Raw genomic sequence first — 6,967 nt, 5'->3', positions numbered from 1 at the left:
TAACTGCGAGCATAAATTAAACATTGCAGAGTCTAAACTCTGCCGTGTATCTCTCTTAAAATACACTTCATCGTTATGTAAGTAAAATAGCTGTGAAAATTCTGTCTCCTACGCCTTTCAAGGACAATGAACCATCAAAATACGCACAACACGAGGCACTGTATGACCTATCTGCATTGCTATAAATGCTGAAAAACGTCACATATTAAAGTAATGCTATTCTTTACAACGTACAGATCTGTAGGCGTGGAAATTGTGTTCAAAAATTTAGTGCGTCACAAACGGAAATGACGTAAAAGGATACAACAGAACAGGATGGATCATGCGCTTTGACCCTTTGCGGGGCTCCTTAAATGTATTAAACACTAACAGAATTTACGACGTGCTCCACTCTACTTTGAGCAAATTGCTTTTTATAAAGTATCCAGATATGTGACTGCAGGTAAAAAAATGGTTCAAATGGCTCTGAGCACTATGGGACTCAACTGCTGAGGTCATTAGTCCCCTAGAACTTAGAACTAGTTAAACCTAACTAACCTAAGGACATCACACACGTCCATGCCCGAGGCAGGATTCGAACCTGCCACCGTAGCGGTCTCGCGGTTCCAGACTGCAGCGCCAGAACCGCGCGGCCACTTCGGCCGGCGACTGCAGGTAACTTTTTACTTCTTCCTCAAGTAAACAACACAAATAACGCAAACACAACACTACATCCTACGATCGCCAGATGGAACTGCAGTAGCACAATTTACAATTTAGTTTTACGTAAGGCAAGTATAACGTAGTCATGTTCTCAAACTGTTCACTAACGCATTTCAGAGGACGATACGCAAATTACTTGATCAAGTAGTTATCCAACTACGCTGCTGCTACAGAGGCTATTATCACTTCACTGTTTTTCTGCTTTTGATGGTGTTTTCCTAGGCCTGACGGCTCACAAGTTGGATGGGGGAAGAAGTATGCCACTATAAAACTATTGCACTCTGAGCAAGTCATCGCCCGCAGATACCGAGGCTAGACTTGGCATTCCCACAGCTCACACTGCGGGGGAGGGGGGTTGTCTGACACGTATTTCTTTCTCGAAGGAAACATGAAATTTCTCGCCAGTCCCTTTCAACCAGATGCAGGGTCCCTAGGCGGTTGGGTCTTCTCTCAAGGAGTGTGACTGTTTGTTACTTTGCCTCTGAGTAACATCCAATTTAAACTTTCAGAATAACACTACCTCAACTGTTCAATCTGAATTTTTCGGCAGAGCCCACACTTTTGTGCTGTGCCGATCTGCAGTTTTCAGTGGTCAGTTTCAGAATCACGTCATGGAGTGGGAGTATTCTCCTGGCTCTAGTTGCCCGCCTCTGAGCGATTGGCTGAAATATGACAGAAAAGAGTAGGAGATTGTTTAACTCTGTTACAAATTTTCATTCTTTGGCTTTTGTAAATTACACTTCTCCGCCCCTTGTAAAGTATAAAAACCTCAGGCTATGACAGGAGAGATGATGGATGAAACGAGTCTTAATACTGCTGAGAGCATGTCTGTCCTTAGGCACTAAATACAAAAGGAGGTATGAAATCACATCTTCTAGGCGCTGCTCCCGCCAGCCTGTTTCTGTACGCACTGCACGGTTGGGAAGATGGCACGAATACACTTCGCTCCCTTCAGGAACCGAGTATTCGATCTTAAAATCACGAATCAAGCTCGTAGCTTTCAGTGTGCAATTTCGACGGTTTATTATAGTTCTCACCTATCTTCCTTTGTACTCTCTGAATCTAATTAACATCTTTGAATGTCACTGGCTGTGTCCGCGAAGTACTAACGTAACTGTATTTTATCATTTCTACTCAATCACGTCAAGGTTTCAGCTTGAGTTGCATTCCCTTCATTATTAATGACTAAGATGTCAGTGGTTAGCTTTCATGTTCAAAGTCAATAAATCTTTTTGTTTTAGTGTCCATTTATCTCCATTCATAGCTAGAAGATCTTTCCTCCCATTAATGCAGCTATGTGGGTGGTGTGGTAACTGTTTTATGCTTAGCTAGTTAACCATTCTTCATACTGTTAACATACATCGAAGTACGTGTATTGTACTGTATACTTTATTGTACTATTTACTCTTTATTCGTAGTATTGTGTAACATACATCGAAATACACGATCTTATTTGCAGGGTTTTGTGTGCAACTGAACCTGAGAGATAACAGTACTATTTACTCAATTCCATTCTAAGTACACTCTACTGTGTTGCTCGATGTCTGCGTTGATATTTTTCTTATGGCAGACGTTGGTAAAGGTATATTAACATCATTGGATTTTTTTTTTTTTTTGAAATTTGTGGTAAGTTCCTAGGGGACCAAACCGCTAAGGTCGTCGGTCCCTAGGGTTATACACTACTTAATCTAACTTTAACTTACGCGAAGGACAACACACACACACACACACACACACACACACACATTATTAACGCCATGGACATAGTGAAAATTATAATGAGTTAATAATATCGCCCATGTGAAATACCTTGTGGAATGCACATTAAATTACACCACATACAAAATTTGTTAGCCGAGTCTAGGAACTCATTTGTCATGATGCATCACTTTAGGTTTCTTATAATTGTTTTTGCCTAAACATCGAGTATAGGTTTTTCCAATAAATGAACCGCATAAATAAAGAAACTTTACATACAAATTAATCTTCATGACTTACTTCCTGTCTGTTCTGCTACTTTCTTCAGGAATTTCAGTAGCACTTTCTAGCAGATCTCCAGTAGCCATATTCCTCTTATTTGTTTGCATCCCCATTGTCCACCTTCTTTTGTACTGGCACTATGATCACATTCTTCCTTCTTTGTTCTCCTAATCTGGCAGATATCCTTGGTCGTGTTTTCCACCATTTCGCCACCTCCCCAGTTTACCATCTCAGCTGCTACTCCATTTTCTCCATTAACTGCAAGCCGCTTATGGACTGCGTGACCTCATCCCTAGCTGGTAGTCGTGGCTCTCTCTCTGTTTTATGTCTGGTCCCAATTACAACTCGTTTTCGGGCGTTCCACTGTTATGCACGTCGTCAAAGTACTCTGAATACGAGTAATCCTGGATTTCTTCCTCACACTAACTGCCTGTTTCAGTTCTTATCCCACACAGACAGTTCTCTGCACCTCTATCATGTCAGACTCTTTTTGAAATTCGTGAAAAAATGATTACTGATGTTTTTCTGAAAGTTATCATCTATCAAAACATGTTTCTGGGTCGTCCTCTATGTTCTGGTCTCTCTCATCATTTTGGCCCACAAAGAACCAATTAGTCTGAAGATTCTCTCTCCAGCTTAAGAACAATCCTAAGTGTCACCAAGTGCCACTGATTTCCCATTCCCTTACTATTGTTTCTTTCACAGTCGTTCTCTATGTCATGTACTTCACAGTGGTATGCAGAGTATGCACGTATATGGAGATGAAGATAATGTTTCGGATTAAAAAATCAGTCCATTGTGAGCGCGATGCATCCAACAGAGATTTTATTAGTATGTTTTTCTCTATGAATTCCTTTCTTTGCCATGCCAAATTATGCGTAGGAGCTACGTTTTGCGGATGAGCTTTTTAAAGTGGCAGAATATTCCTTCAATAATTACGATAGCACTTACACTCAATATGTGTATTAAGATTTCAATTCTTCGTTTGCTTTTTTTTTTCTTGGCGTCTTTAGGAACCTATCCGTATGTTCTACTGAACTACTAGCTCCTGTGCCGAGGAGTTGCTGCTTTTTTTTTTTTTTGGCTGAGATGAACGATTTTAATAACTGTCGTTTTTGTTTCTTTCTCAACACCTATTTCTCTTCAAGATGTTAATGCAACAAATATTGGCTCGCACTAACGCTCTAAGTGAATTACAGCATGGTAGTGTGGTTTGATCCTAAATGAGCTGATTTACTTGGTGGAACGTAAAGTGGAGCGTGAACTCTTTTTTCACATGCACTCGCCATTTGCAGCTTCATCAAGGCCCTTGACTGTGCACATTAAATTTCAACTATCTTCTAGCAACTGTTTTTGAAACGTATCTTCTCAATCAAAAGCCGCAGGTTAGCTTTTTCAAAGTGTTTTTTATATGCAGCTGTAAAGCTGAGCTTACAGAACTGTACAAGGTCACCAGCAATAAACCAAGCATTAATAACGGCGTCTAGATTTTACAAGTTAATCGAGCGAAATTATTTGTATGTTTTGACAAGGGAGGTTTGTGACTTTGAAAACTCAGATCGGCACGAATATATCCTGAGAATACAAATCGTTTATTCCAAAAGCATTGGTATGAGCCATTCACATTTAAGACTGCGCACCTTAAATCGAGAGACATTTTAATGATCGCCCATTAAAGCCGTAAGAAAGAAACTTTGGTAACGCGAAGAGAGAAAATGTGGATATAATTGGACCAAAACACACAGAAGACAACAAAATATTATCAACTTATTAATGTGTACTTTAGGTTATGGAAGCTCCAGATGGAAACTGCTTTCGTACGACTACGACGTGAAAACCACCACCGCCTCCACCATCACCACTCCGTGCTATATAATCAGCTTTCTGCAGTGGACTACAAGCCTATATGTCAATATGCTTGGCAAAAATCAAGTTATGACACTGGCATACCAGTATCATCATTTGAAAGTATAATTAGCATGGCGCTTGATACTAAACTGTTTGAATACAGAAGTGATTTTGAATGTGAAAAATTGGCTTTAGTCAGGTATGGATATTGTTCTGTTCCACTTCGCTTTGACCACTTTTTTAAATTCCCTCACCTACATTGAGAATAACTGTGCAAGACTATCAAGTCAATTGATCAGATATCAAAATTATTTTAGGCAGAGGGAAATATAGAAATTAGGACACAGAAAAAACACTTTTTGTCAGTGTTTTTTTTTTCTTCACGTTATGATCTAAGCACAAATTTGTGCAGTTCTGAGTGCTCGTGGTCACGCTTTCTCCCTTGGGAAATTATGCAGTTGATTAAAGTTGGAAGTTGAATATAAAAGTTAGTTGGAGATGCCGGGGATCGAACCTTTTTTTTTTTTTTTTTTTAACGTATTTAGACTTTTATTTACAAAATAACAATTTCGTTTTACAAAATACAGTTTACATTTTACTTGTAAAGACGAGACAATCCATTCTTTATTTTTATTTTTCTGTTACTGTACTGTCCAGGTAATGATTTCATTTTGTATCTTTTTTTTAATATTTTTCGAAAGTCTGTCAGTCTGAGGTTTTTTTAGTTGTTTCTTGCACCGTTTATTGTTGTAGTTTAGCAATTTAGCTTTTTTGAACCTTTGTACGCTACATTTATACGTATGGCAGAGTGAATATGGAGTAAGCATTGATTGTACGATCTAGTTATTTACAGAGAATAATTAGTATATAAGAAAACAAAGTTATTTTATGGAATTTTACTTATTACTAGTTATGGTATTATTATTGATATTATTTTTGTAGATGTTTTGATTTGAGGATGTGCTCTATTCATTTTAAAATAATGTGTTATTACTATCCTCTTTTTAAATCTTGTGTTAGAAACAAGGGGGAGGCATTTTACGTTGGGTCTTGAAAAACGAGACCTTAGTGGGACATGCACTAGGCATGAAATCAGTTTGATAGAAATATTAACGAGTGTATCAGTTGTCAGCTCTTGTTTGATGGGTAAAGTGGTATCCAAAGGGGAAACCCTCATGAAAAACTATCTTAACATATTAAACAATCCATGACAAAAGAAAAAGGACATTACTATTTTAGCGAATTTTTAAACCTATTTTTTTTTTTCGATTGAGGAAGGAGCAATTCACTAGGAAGCATTATATAGTGCAATTTTAGAGCTAGTTTACTATCGGTGGTGCGAGAGAGTGAGGAAGACTGAAAGGAGGAAACTATTCGTGGTGGCAAGACAGACATATATAAGCATGTAGATCACTAGTTTGTTGTACTGATAGGCCTGTAATAGTTTTGTGGTACTCACAGTTTCGCACACCTCTCGATTGCACACGATGGAAGGCAGAAAAAAAAGCACAAAAACACAAAAGACAAAAGGAAACTGGGAGCTACGGTTATATTGACACTATATTGTAAACTTTTACGCGTTCGATCACTTTTCACTGTCACTTTTTTTTTTTTTTTTTTAATAAAAAGCACTGTAGCACTTTAACACACGCATCACTGTTGGTGCTTTTGGGATGTGGGAGGACATCTGCGACTGCGGCAAGGGCGTGGGGGGGGGGGGGGGGGTTGTGGCGGTGGACGGCGGCGATGGCAGCGGCGGCGGCGGCGGCAACGGCGGTGGCGGTGGCGGACACGTCACGTGGCGGCAGACAGGGCGTCCCTGAAGGCGGCGGTCAGCGGGATCTCCAGGAAGTTGTGGAAAGTCTGACGATATGTAGCGCGTTGTTTTGCCCTCTTGTGCTCTTCCCACAAGTCCGTGAGGAACTGCACGCTGTCTGACTGCTTTTTGGCAATGACTGCGTGTGCAGTCATGGCGAGTATCCACATCGTGGCCGTTCGTTTTGGCCTAGGGAACGGTTTCGCGTCAGGGACAGTGAGAGCCGTGACTTGGATGTTTCTTGGGTCGCTTCTGTTCATGTGGGCTATTATCTTCTTGCTTGTCTCCCATATGTTGCTGGTTGCCCTGCATAGGAAACGGTGCTCTACAGTGTCCTTTTCGTTGCACGTTTCACAATTGGGCGATTCTTTTATCCGGATTCGCGCCAGTCTCTCGTTGGTCGGTACGGTGTTGTGCACTGCTTTGTACCACGTAGATCTGGCGTGCTCCGGTATTGCTTTCTCTGAGATATTTCTCCAGACGACTGGCCAGTCGTGGTCTGGAGATTTTATCTCGATTCTTGTTCTGTGGGTTTGCCCTCTTAGTGCGCCGTAGATGTTTTTCGCCGTCCTTAGCTGCGGGTTTGTTACGGTGGGCAGTGCGTAACTTTTATCGAGGATC

The sequence above is a fragment of the Schistocerca americana genome, chromosome 6 (assembly GCF_021461395.2).
Source record: "Schistocerca americana isolate TAMUIC-IGC-003095 chromosome 6, iqSchAmer2.1, whole genome shotgun sequence".
Taxonomy (NCBI): domain Eukaryota; kingdom Metazoa; phylum Arthropoda; class Insecta; order Orthoptera; family Acrididae; genus Schistocerca; species Schistocerca americana.
The sequence above is the reverse complement of the archived record's forward strand: the minus strand, read 5'-3'. Positions refer to the sequence as shown.